This window comes from Crocodylus siamensis, chromosome 1 (assembly GCF_052110815.1).
Source record: "Crocodylus siamensis isolate JL-2025a chromosome 1, ASM5211081v1, whole genome shotgun sequence".
NCBI lineage: Eukaryota > Metazoa > Chordata > Crocodylia > Crocodylidae > Crocodylus > Crocodylus siamensis.
In genome coordinates, this window is record NC_143395.1 from 352,730,691 (window position 1) to 352,744,109 (window position 13,419).

General features: G+C 42.6%; 1 long non-coding RNA gene across 1 annotated transcript in view; it reads right to left on the minus strand.

Moving 5' to 3' along the window:
- Nucleotides 1–10,025, minus strand: part of LOC149874929 (uncharacterized) — a 48,280-nt gene extending 38,255 nt beyond the window's left edge. The window contains exon 1 of the long non-coding RNA XR_016439991.1: nt 9,939–10,025. This is a non-coding gene — a long non-coding RNA (uncharacterized LOC149874929). The remainder of the gene's footprint in view (nt 1–9,938) is intronic.
- Between the last annotated feature and the right edge of the window lie 3,394 nt (nt 10,026–13,419).

Below are 13,419 nucleotides of genomic sequence, written 5' to 3' on the forward strand. Positions count from 1 at the left end.
TAGCAGGCGATGATCACTGTCACCCAGGTGTTCAAGAACCCGCAGCCCCCTGACCAGGTCATCTCCCGTGGCCAGCACCAGGTCCAAAAAGGCATCTCCCCTGGTGGGGCTGTGCACCTCCTGGGTTAGATGGAGGTCCTGCATTCTGGCTAAGAACCTATGTGAGCTGTCAGATCTGGCTGACTGCTCTTCTCAGCAGATGTCTGGGAAGTTCAGGTCCCCCATGACTACCACATCCTTAGACTTCACTAGCTGTGTGAGCTGACCTAAGAATTCCTGGTCGAGCTCTTCCCCTTGGTTGGGAGGTCTGTAGTAGACCCTCACTGTTAAGTCTCTTTCCCCTTGACTGCCTTGTATTCTAACACAAAGCACTTCAGAGTGCCCTTCCTCTGATTCTTTGTTAATTGACGAGGACTGCTATTCCTCCTTAATGTAGAGTGCCACGTTCCCACCTTTCCTTCCTATCCTGTCCCTCCTGAACAGCCTATAGCCCTTGATATTCACCACCCAGTCATGCATTGAGTCCCACTATGTTTCAGTGATCCCCACTATGTCCGGGTTGGTGTCAGCTAGCAGGAGGATGAGTTCCTCCTGCTTGTTTCCCATACTATGAGCATGTGTATAAAGGCATTTGAGGCCTCCTATGGATATGTGTACTGGTCCCCTACTTTCAGCATTACTCTGGCCCCTAGGGACTGTAATACAACAGATACCAAACTGCTTATCCTAGACTGAATGAAAGGCTCAAATTGAATGTTGCATGATCTGATAAGTATACTAAAACATCACACCAACTGCCATGGTAAAATGTGGAGAAAAAAACATGACTTTGTCTTGGTAAACATACATAAAATATTTAATTGTATTTGCAAAGGTAATTTGTGAATAGTGAAATATTTAAATATATATTAAAATCCATTAAAATGTACTCAGCTAAACTTGTACACAGCCACATTCATAAATATTAATAGAAACATCTTGGTCAGATAGCTAAGTGATAAAGACCATGAACTGATATGAAAAAGGTCACATGAATGCCATATTTTTTGTTATAGGTATCATATCTGCTAGGAATGTACTAATAGTCTTTCTATGTTCCCCTACAATTTGCAAAGGATGCTTATCTCTTTTGATTTATGGTGTACATAAACAAAAGTTTCTTTAGGTCAGATCTTCAGCCAGTGAAAATGTTTAGAGGTCTTTCTTCTAGTTGTCTTGTGTAGTGTCCTAAATATATATTTTTTTTTCAGAAGTCGTATCAAAAGAAATCTCCAATTTTGAGTTTGTTTTAAATAATATGATATTTTTTAAGCTGCATTTCTGTAGGCACCCCACCAACTCCTTGGATATGGATTGTTTAGGAAGTTAGTCTTTTCAGCATACTAAACAAAATAAATGAGGAACATATTACTGAGTAGTGGAAAAACATTGATAACATTTATGATAAATGTCAGTTGTAGAATAACAATCAATTGTTTAAAACAAACATTTATTAGAACTACGTTAAGGTTTGCATTCAAAAGTATTGGGTTTTGGTAGCTGAAAAACAATAACCTGTCATTTGTAGCAGGGGTTGCAATGTGACAAATTGTCAAGAGAAAACAAAATAAACAAAAGCACCTTGATCATCACTATTGTCTGCCAAAGGTATAGTTTATCAGTGTCACTACTATCATCAAAGAGTGACTAAGGAACCGATATCCACAAATATTCCTACAAACTTGTATCTGATGGGAAATAATTAGGTGCCTCAAAAGAATCACCTAAAGATTTTAAATTAATGTCCTCATATTTGAACTTGCTGTGACATATGTTTCATTGTTTTTGCTTCCCTTTCTCTTCTTCTTCAATATTCCTCTAAAAACTTAAGTTGATAGCTACATATTTACATTCTCCTCACACCATCCATCTATTCAGTAGTGACTGTATCCCCAGATAAAGTTTGGATAGTAGAGATGAATGAAGGGAGATATTAAAACCTGAATATATAAAAGTAGTTAACTTGAAAAAGAATTGTTTTACAAAACAGAAAATTATGAAAATAATTATTTTTATATTCTTGTATAAAAATATGTACTATGTTGAATTTAACAAATACTGATATCATATTTCATTTATATTATATTGAGATACCTGCAGTACTAATTTTCTGTAATATGGTACTATATACCAAAAGTCAAAAAGGATGAAGGAGAGACAAAAATTCTTGTGGGTGGTATCTTTTATTGGACCAACTGTGTGGCTGAGATGCACATAGACAAGCTTTTGGGTATCACAGTATAACATGAACAACATATAATGCCACTACCTCAGGCCAGAGAAAGGGTACTTTGATATGAGAAATTTTAACTATGTCTACCTCAGCCAAGCAGTTGTTTCAATAAAAGATATCACCCACAAGAATTCTTTCCTCTCACATATTTCTTGAACCATCACAGCACCAACACTACCAAAGTAGATATATGAAACTTACTCTGACATTTATCTAAACTTAACCTGACCATTTGATCTATAATACATTGTGTTCCAAGAGAGAAGTCTATATTTTACACTGAATTCAAAACATACTGAATTGGACTGAGTTCTTTTAAGGGGTAAAAAAAAGAGCAACTTGGATGGAATCTAAAAATCACTCCATCCCAATTTTAAAAAAAGAAAGGTGGGGACAGAGAGAGTAAGAGATTTAGGCAGAATTTAAAGTAAGTCCAAAATAGTGATCTTGAAAATCCTTAATTAGCTGTTGCCTAAACTCAATGCATGAATTACAGTCTCTTAATCACCTAAGCAGGACAGGAAGACAAGGGCCTCAGTAGGAGGACTCAGGTGCCTATACAATAGTGCCGGGAGGATGGGGGACAAGAAGGAGGAGCTAGCCATCCTACTCTCCAGTGTGAATTATAATTTAGTAGGGATTACAGAGACCTGGCGGGACTCCTCACATGACTGGAGTGTAGCTATAGAAGGCTACACCCTGACTGAGTGGGGAAGAAAGTTGGGGGCATTGCTCTCTATGCGAAAGAGCAGCACATCTCCTTGGAGCAGTACAAAATGGACAGCTTGAAACCCGCTGGGTCAAGTTGCAAGGGGTGTGTGGCAAAAGAGACCTAACTGTAGGTGTATACTACAGACCACCAAACTGGGGGAGGAACTCGATTTGGAGTTCCCCTGAGAATTGACTGAGGCTCCACGTGCATGTGCCATGGTCATATGAGCAGTTTTAATTATCCAGACATCTCTGGGGGGAGGAATACCCAACCAAGTTGGAACAGTCATGATCCTTCCTGACTTGTGTGGAGGAGCTCTTCCTGACTCAGGAAGTGTATGGACCAACCAGAGGTGATGCTCTGCTAGACCTGGTCCTGGCCAAAGGAGATAACCTTGTGACCGATTTAAATATAGAGGGAGGTCTGGGTAATAGTGACCATAAAACCATCATGTTCACTGTCCAACATAAGGCAGACAAATTGAATAGCAGGATTGAAGTCTTAGACTTCAGAAATGCAAATTTCAACAAGCTTGGGTCACTAGTAGGACAAGTGCTATGTGACCAGGGACTGAAGGTGAAATGTGTGCGCAAAGAGTGGTTGTTCCTTAAGGACATGATCTATGAAGCAAAAAGCACAAAGGAAGTACATTCCCATGCGGAGAAAAGGTAACAGGGCTAAACAGGAAAATCACGGTCCACTTAAGAAAGAAGAAAGAGGCATATAAACAATGGAAGCTTGGGACAGGCCCCAAGGAGGACTATTCTATGATGGCCTACATTTGCAGGGAACAGATAAGACAGGCTAAAGTGGTGACTGAACTTAGATTAGCAACGGGAATCAAGGAGAACAAGAAGTCCTTCTTTAGATACATAGGGATCAGGAGGAAAAAAAATGGGACTGTGGGGTCATTGCTCAACAACTCACGAGAGCTGGTTAGTGGCACTATCGCAGGACACCCTTAGGGGTGCCGTGACCTCCCCTAACGCCCCTACCTCCTGTGCCAAATCGGGTCTCGAACGCACCCTCTATCTCGCCCACCACCTCTTGCTGGTAAATATCATTAATGGGAGGCTGCGCCCTTGCCTGCCTTGGCATGGTGCCTGACTGTACCGGGCTCTGTCCAATTGCCCGCCTGCGCCCTCACAGGTGCCCTCTCACTTCCCTCGCAGCCCTTGCCGCACTGGGGCCTGTCTCCCATGGCTCTCATAACCCACACCGGGGCCTTGCCCTTATACCGTCACCTGCACCGGGCCTTATCTCACGCTCCCGATATTGCCCACACTGGGCTTGCCTTTGCCTTTATGCAAATAGCCCTCCCTGGGGCCTTGCTCGCGACTCCCTTCCCGCACTGGGGCCTGTGCCTTATGCTTTCGCCCCCAACCGGGGCCTGTGCCTCATGCTCCCTGCGCTCCCTGCCCGCACTGGGGCCTTGCTCACACTCCCTGCCCACCCTGGGGCCTTGCTCACACTCCCTGCCTGCACTGGGGCCTTTCTCATGCCTCCCGTAATCGGGGCTCAGACGGCCTCAGCCTTACCTGGCCCCCAGACCTCTTCCTCGAGTCCTACGCCCACTGGGCTTCTCCCAATTGGGGCTCAGGTGGCCTCAGCCTTACCTGGCCCCCAGACCCACCTTCTCAGGTCTTACGCCCACTGGGCTTCTTGCCTACGCCCACACTGGGCTCCAGGCAAAATCACCCACACTGGGGCCAGGGTCGGGACACCCCAAAACGCAGCGCTCTCTCCAGTGCTAGGAACCCTCCCACTACTGGGGAGCTCCCATGAAGCCTCCTCCACCCCTACAGCCTCACCCAGTCCTCCTGTTCTTATATACAACCAAAACAGAAAACTCCCACTCCTGGGTTACAACATAAACTCCACACCTGACTGGCTATCCATCATTCCTCTCCCTACCAGGGTTTCCTCCATCCCATACCATCTCACAGAACACTGCTCAGGCCATCAGATTTTCCTGCTGTGCTTGCTCCAGCAAAGCTCCACTTTCCTTGGCTGCCAGAGGGGAACTGACTCTGGCCTCCGCCTTGCTGTTTTTATATGCCAGGCCCTGGCCCCTTCTGATCAGCTGACCAGACTGGTTGTCTTGGCAACCCACACCTGTGTTGCCCTGGTGATGGGCAGCTGAGCCCATATTACTACTTTCCAGTAGCAGGCACCTTAGTGCCCTGTTACAGGCACCCAGGAGAAAGCTGAACTCCTGAATGACTACTTCACCTCAGCATTTCTCTGGACCATGGGGAAAACCATGCCAGGTAGAGTAGAGGATGAGCACAGTAGGAATAATCACCTTCCTACTATTGATGTAGAATTGGTGTATGATCAATTAATAATATTAGAAGTATACAAGTCAGCAGCACCAGATGGTCTTTATCTGAGAGTGCTGAAGAACCTGGCCAAAGTCATTGCAGACCCCTGGCAAAATTCTTCCACAACTCATGGAGTTCTGGAGAAGTCCCTGAAGACTGGGAGATGGATAGTGTTGTGCACAACCACAAGAAGGGCAGGAGGGAGAACCTGGGTAACTAAAGGCCAATCAGCCTAACTTCAATCCTAGGAAAAATCCTAGAAAAGTTCATCAAGGAGTCTATCTGCGATAAGCTTGCAGAAGGTAAGGTCCTGAATGACAGCCAGCTTGGCTTCCTCATGGGCAGGCCTTGCCTTAGCAAACTCATCTCCTTTGTCACCTGGACATGAGAGAGCAGGTTGATGTTGTATCTACACTTCCAAAAGGCTTTCAATCTAGTATCTCATGATGTCCTCACAAGAAAATTGGAGGATTGTAGCTTAACTCTGAAAGTCCAGTGGGTGAGAAACTGGAAGCAGGATAGGACCCAGACAGTTGTAGTGAATGGATTTGTGTCATTCTGGTAAGAAGTTGGTTGCAGTGTCCCACAGGGTTTGTTACTTAGTTCATGACCTTTCAACATCTTTATTAATGATTTGGAGGTGGACATGAAGAGCTTACTGGCAAAGTTCGTGAACAACACCAAGTTATGGGAAAGGGTGGTAACGCTTGAAGATAGGCTACAGTTACAGGTGGACCTAGACTGGCTATTAAGTTGGGTGGATCAGAACCTGATGAAGTTCAATGATGAGAAATGTAAAATGTTCCACCTCAAAATGAGCAATCCCCAAGACACCTACAGGTTTGGTGGCATCAAACTGACTAGTACCATGCATGAAAGGGACCTGGAGGAATGAATAAACCACAGTATGAATATAAGCTGGCTGTGCGAAGCTGTAGTAGGGCAAATAATACTCTGGCATGCATCAATCGATGCATCTCCAGCAAAGCCAAGGAGGTGATTCTTCCACTCTACTAAGCACTGATGAGACTGCAGCTGGAGTACTGCATCCAGTTCTGGGCACCATACTTTAACAAGGATGTGGACAAGCTTGAGAGAGTCCAAAGAAGAGCCATCCGTATGATCCGAGTCTTAAAAGGCAAGTTATATGAGTAAAGGCTGAGGGATCTGGAACACTTCAGCCTCAGGAAAAGAAGGCTGAGAGGGGACCTGGTAGCAGTTTACTGCTACAGTAGGAGAGTACATCAAAGGCTCATTGAGCAACTGTTCACCAGGGCACCTGAGGTGAAAACCAGGAGTAATGGGCACAAACACCTGGAAGATTGAGTCAGGCTCAACATTAGGAAAAACGTCTTCATAGTCAGGGTGTCCAGACTGTGGAAAAAACTCCCTCCAGAGGTGGTGCAATCATCTACCCTGGAAATCTTCAAGAGGAGATTAGACAGTCACCTTGCTGGGTTCATATGACCCCCAGTTATCTTTCCTGCTTGGTGCAGGGGGTGGACCCGATGATCTTCTGAGGACCCTTCCGGCTTTACAATCTATGAATCTATGAAAAACCTGCAGTTACACATCTGCACATACCTAGAACTATTCCAGGTCATCATATGCATGTGCTTATGGGCCCGTTCTTGGCAGCTTTTTGCTGAGAAACTATCTCAGGGTAGGGTGCAGGACTGGGCAGGACAGTGTGGTGCAGGGGGTTCAGTCCTAAATACTTCCAGAAGTACTTCCAGTCCACTTCTGGGTCCACTAAAGAGCATGCTAAGGGTCCCCCACTCCCCTGTGACCTTCTGGCTCAGCGATTGCCCATGGCAGGACCCCAGGGGCCCCCGAGACCCAGAAGGCACCAGTCACCAAGCTGGAGGGGTGCAGGGGGAGGGTCCCTCTGCACACTCCCTGGCAGACCTGGATGTGGACCAGAAGTTTCTGGTTTTTGGTCTACTTCTGGATCTGCTGCTGAACATACTGCAGAACTCCCTACACTTCTGTGGGACAATCCATGAGCCCCAGCATCGCAGCACTCATGAGCTGCCTGGTACCTAGAGGTATGTAGAAAAAACATTTAAAGCTGTGTCTATGTCCAAATCACCAAGTCTTTCCAAATCTCTCCAAATCAATTCAGAGGGTTCCAATTTGATTCAGAGAGATTAAAGGGTCCTCTGATTCAATTTGGATTCAGAGATTCACCCATTGAATAAAGACGAATCTCCGCCGAATCGAATCAGGGATCAAAGCTTCACACAGCCATAGAAGATATGTAGGACCAGCAACAGGCAATTAGCCTAGGAGAAGGTGACTCAGCAAGATAGATGCTACCTTAGAATGGAAGAGGTGTTTATGGAGAGGATTCTAGCCTGGGACCCTGCCCCAAAGAACAGTCCTAGGGCCCTTTATTCATTTTATATTATATATACAAGGTGAAATAGATCAGTTTCAAGAGGAGAAATGGAGAATACATTGGCTCTTATGTCTGCCCTGTGGCTTTGTAGAATCATAGAATCAAAGAACCATTGAAAATTAGGGTTGGAAGAGACCTCAGGACGTCATCTAATCCAACCCCCTGCTCAAAGCAGGACCATCCCCAAGTAGATTATTCCATCCAGGAAGGTGATTAAAATAATTTACAAGCAAGAAATATAGATTCAAATCTCTTCTGGGTTAGGAGACCCTAGAACCTAGATGTTCCCATCCCATTGTTTAAAAAGTGAGAGGACTTTCTTCTGCTGCCATCAATTTCCTTCCACTTGATACTCTCATGGAATAATCCTCTTCTGCTTCTGGTGGAGACTTTGTCTAAATACAGTAAATTCCATTATGGGGCGACATGAGTCTACTTAGACATATACAAGTAAAATGAGATTTAGCCTCATATATCTAAGAGTTCATTATAATACTGATTTGCTGCAGCACAGGGTTTTAAAATATATGGCTAGTGGGCAAGATATAGCCTGTAGAGCTAGCTTATCTGGGCCCTTACCTGACCGTGGGGCACACATCAGATTGGCACCATGTATGGCGCCCAGGATTCAAGCCTGACATGGCAGCTATTCTGGTGAACTGGGATGCAATGCAAATGCTGTGCCTGCTCCAACAGGTAGCAAAGTCCAGTGCACACCCTGGACCAGCCAAAGAACACAATGTGTAGTACACCTCCCGGACTGGCTGTAATGGACACCATGTGCAACTTGGGTCCCAGAGCAGGTGCTACAGATGCTGGATCCAGCATCTGGTTGGATGAGAGGTACATATCAGTGGGCCCAGAGGCCAAATAAGTTTGACACCCCTGATACAGCATGTAGTTTTCCAGAAAAAAACATATTTAGTTGCTTAGAGTAAATACTCTGTCATAGCATATAATATTATTTTATTCTGGATTGTATTTCATATGAACTGATTCTTGAGGCAATGGTCAATTAGAAACAACATTCAGAGCTGTGTAAAGAGAAAAGGAAAAACAAGAGATATGAAAATGATTTTCAATGCATTTTTTATGTTGCATGTAACAAAATGGCCCATTAAATCTTCATAGTCCACTTGTACTGCCTGGGCCAACATACATTGGCATAACTGAAAATATCTCTCTGAACTTCAGTATAACTGCCTTGAAACTGGAGTGATTATGGGTATATGTTGTTTTCAATTAGGACAGATTTGTATTTTGCTTCTCCACGTGCAGAATAAAAGCTAGTTTTAGTTTGCCTAGACAGGATAGCTCTTGGTAGGTTTTAAAACAGCTTTGTTCTTTTATGTAGGTGGGAGGGTGGATACAGAAACATTTTAGGTTTGGCTCAGCATAACAGAAACAGCTAACATAATTCTGTCCATAACTGTAAATACTGCTTCTTAAAATGATGTCTGCAGAAAGCAAATGAATGGTAAAATCACAAGTTGCCAACGTCTGAACTATTCTGCTTCAAGTTAATATAGTTTCCTGGAAACAGTTGATAAAATCATGACTACCATTGACCCCATTATAGTATTTCCTCTTGCAGGATTTCAGTAACCCTATTTGAGTAGAAACTTGAGTGGAATATTGCTAATAGCATTGCAGATATGTGGACCACCTTGAAATTAACCCATAACTTAACTGGGATGGAGTGTAACTTCCCCTTAATATGTGGAAAATTGCTTGCAAGAATATAATGTGCAATTGTATTTAACCTAGTTATCCAATTCTGCACTAGTTGCTAATAGTGACGAGAGACAGTTGAAAGGTCAAAATGAACTCAGAAGTTAAGCAAGGGTGGGAACAACAAGGAATTCATTTTCCGCAAGTGACCTAAAGATCATGGGTCTCAGTCCAGCTAAATTACCAAGGTAGTTGTAAAACACTTTAATTACATGAATGATGTGTGCTTCAAAGGCAATCTCAGAATTCACAATGACTTCAAGGTCACAGACATTATCCGAGAGATAAAGAAAACTAAGCAAACCTCTACAGATGACACCTAAGGCCTCTACATCAGTGAATTAATCAATAACAACTTGCAAAAACAGCATATGACCAAAAGTACAGTAGATTTCATCTGGTTTGGCGAAAGTAAGGTGCTGGAGATGCAATGATGACATTGTATATGAGTGAAAGGAAGAAAGAAAGAAAGAAAAAGAAAAAAAGAAGGATTCTTACCTATAAACTGATTTCATTTGGTTTTGTCCACTGCTTCTCATATTGCTTTCCAATTCCACTTTGCCCCAGCACTAAAGAGGAAATTTCCCCTCTGGAAGGTTTTTATCTGTTATGAACAACATCAGAACTCCTTTTGGTATTTTTCCTCTGAGGGCAGGCAGTATATAAAACAAAGATCATTTTGTTTTCCACTCTGACTGTATTACAGCACTTGGGGGGAAATTTGTCTTTATAAGAGGTTTTATGATATTTCAGTGCAGTGCAGTACGATAACACTAGGTACCTTTCATTTGGTTTTATTACTTTTACTTTTGCATTGGCCTCATGTGTTCCTCGCTGTTTAAAACATAAGTTTTTAAAATTATGACAGTGCAGGGGGGAAAAAGAAAACATGATTGTTAGCACTGGATTTCAGTGGATAATTATGAAACATAAAGAGATTTCAGAATTAAACAGAAAATATTTCCTTACACCTACTTTTTTTTGCAGTCCAGTCTTTATTGTATCAGCTACCTTCTTCTCTGACATGTGCAATATCAAAAATTCATTTAAAAATATAAAATATAATAAACCATCATTATTGGTAAAACTGATTAAGAAGAAAGAACCTGTACTCGTATTATTTACAGGCAAAAGCATTTTAGGTGGAAAAAAGGATTTGATGCTAGAACACTATACGCATTAATAGCATATAATAACTCATTCTTCTTTTTAAGCAATAAAGATTGTGCAGTAGGTGTTAACTGAGACATAATCTCACTCTTAAATCCATGTTCGCCTTATCAGAAATAGGTACTTTATTATCTCATGCACTTTCTTACCATCAAAGTAAGTTTTAAGTAGAATGAGCAGAAACTATTGCAACCATTAAAGATGCTATTTCAAAAGTAACAGTGAGTTATATGTTAATTTTGCAGGCATAAGGAAGCCTATGTTCTTGCTTCAAAATGATATTTGCTGTATCCCATGTAGATGGAAATGCTTTAAAGAGAAAAACCTTCAAGATGAGAAAAGATGAGTATTTAAAGACTCACCTTTAAGTCTTAAATTTTCATAGAAACTTCCAGAGGATTAAATTTTCATTTGTGATGAAATATGATTGTATCCATCACAGCTGTGACATGGTAAACTGTTGGCTGTCAGAACTTATAATTTACCCTAAACTACTTTTTCTTCATCAATATCTCTGTTGCTGGGGCTTTGTATACAGAGGTATTTGTATTTAAAAGGTCTATAAAACTTATTGAATTAAAAATAAAGGATAATTGATAAGTAGGACTGGAGAAGGCTTCAGAAGGTCATCAAGTCCTACCCCCTGTTGAAGCAGAATCATCTATGACTAAAGCTCTTGGAAACTTCTAAGACGGGAGATTCCATAACCTCTCTGGATAGCCTGATCCAATGTTTAGCCATCTTCAAAGGAAGAACGTTCTTCCTAATATCTAGCCTAAATTTATTTATTTTACTTACTGCAATTGAAGTAAATATTTAATTTACTTACTGCAATTGAAGACCATTGTTCCTTGTGCTCTGTAGGCATAAAGAATATAGTCTTTATCCTCTTCATAGCAACGTATCAGGTACTTGGAGACTGTTACCAAATCCTCCATTAGTCTTCTCTTTTTCAGGAAAAATGAATCTAGTTCTTTAAGTGTTTTGTTGTAAGTTATGCTTTGCAGGCTTCTAATCATTTTGGTCACTCTCTGCTCAACTTTTTCCAGTTTGTCCACATCTTTTTTGATGTACCTGGAAGTTATATGTATGGTACAAATGATTATGACTTCATGAACAATGGGGGCACAGATTACATTATCTTTTCATTTAAAAATATGTTTAACATTAAAATGTTTTTGTTTCAAATAAAATAAATTCAAAGATGGACAGGTGAGTTAAATAAATCTGAATATTCTTCTTCTGCCAAATGTTGGAAAGTTTTTGTTGTTGTTGTTCTTCTTCTAATAATTTTACATGAAAAAATGGAAGAAATGTCTATTATCCATCTCATATAACATATACTTTTTTTTTCCACAGTAAAGGTAATGAAATACTTGCAAAATATATTCTGCCTATGAACCAATTAATTCCCTACACAGTTTCATAGATTTCATAGACATTAGGGCTGGAAGGGACCTCGGAAGATCATCGAGTCCAGCTCCCTGCCCAAAGGGCAGGAAGTCAGCTGAGATCATAGGATCCCAGCAAGATAAGCATCCAATTTGCTCTTGAAGGTGTTCAATGTAGGTGCTTGAACCACCTCCGATGGCAGGCTATTCCAGATCTTGGAGGCTCGGACAGAAAAGAAATTCCTCCTTCTGTCCAGCCTGAAACAGTTTTGCAGTAGCTGATAACTACACGACCTCGTAATCTCTTGGAGCGCTCTAGTGAACAAACATTACCCCAGATAACGATGGTCACCTCTGATAAACTTAAAGGTGGCCATCAGATCACCCCTGAGCCTGCGCTTTTCCAGGCTAAAGAGTCCCATGTCTCTCAGCCTATCATCGTAAGATCTGTTTTCCTGACCTCTGATCATGCGCGTGGCTCTCCTCTGGACTCTCTCAAGCTTCTCCACATCCTTTTTGAATTGTGGAGCCCAAAACTGGATGCAGTACTCCAGCTGCGGCCTCACCAAGGCTGAGTGCAAGGGGAGAATGATGTCCTGGGATTTACTTGAGAAGCATCTATGGATGTAAGCCAGCATTTTTGGTTGCTTTAGCAGCTGCAGCATCACATTGAAGGCTCAAGTTCATCTTGCGGTCAATGCTGACCCCCAAGTCTCTTTCTTCTGTAGTGCTAGCCAGCATAGCACTGCCGAGCCTATAAGGATGCTGCAGGTTTTTCCTCCCAAGGTGAAGAACCTTACATTTTTCAGTGTTAAGCACCATCAGGTTCTCCTCTGCCCATTTGCTGAGCCTGTCCAGGTCAGCCTGGATCACGCTCCTGTCTTCTGGTGTGGATGCTTTGCCCCAAAGTTTGGTGTCATCGGCAAAGTTGGCCAGTCCGCTTCTGACTCCAATATCCACATCATTAATGCAGATGTTGAAGAATATGGGTCCAAGGACAGAGCCTTGGGGGACCTCACTGGTCACAGGGAACCATGATGATTGACTTCCATCAATGCCACCCTCTCGGTCCAGCCACAGAGCCAATTTCCCAGCCAGCAGATCGTGGTGGACCCAAGGCCACACGTGGCCAGTTTCACCAAGAGGTGATCATGGGATACCAGATTGAAGGCTTTTTTGAAGTCAAGATATATGACATCAATCTCTTCTCCCTTGTCCAGGTGATAGGTCACCTGGTCATAAAAGGAAATGAGATTGGTCAAGCAAGAGCTACCCGCAACAAACCTGTGCTGGCTATCCCTCAGGACACTGGCATCAGCCAGTCCATTAAGGATGGCCCCTTTAATAAACTTTTCTAAGATCTTCCCCAGGATAGAAGTCAGGCTGATGGGCCTATAGTTTGCTGGATCCACTTTCCT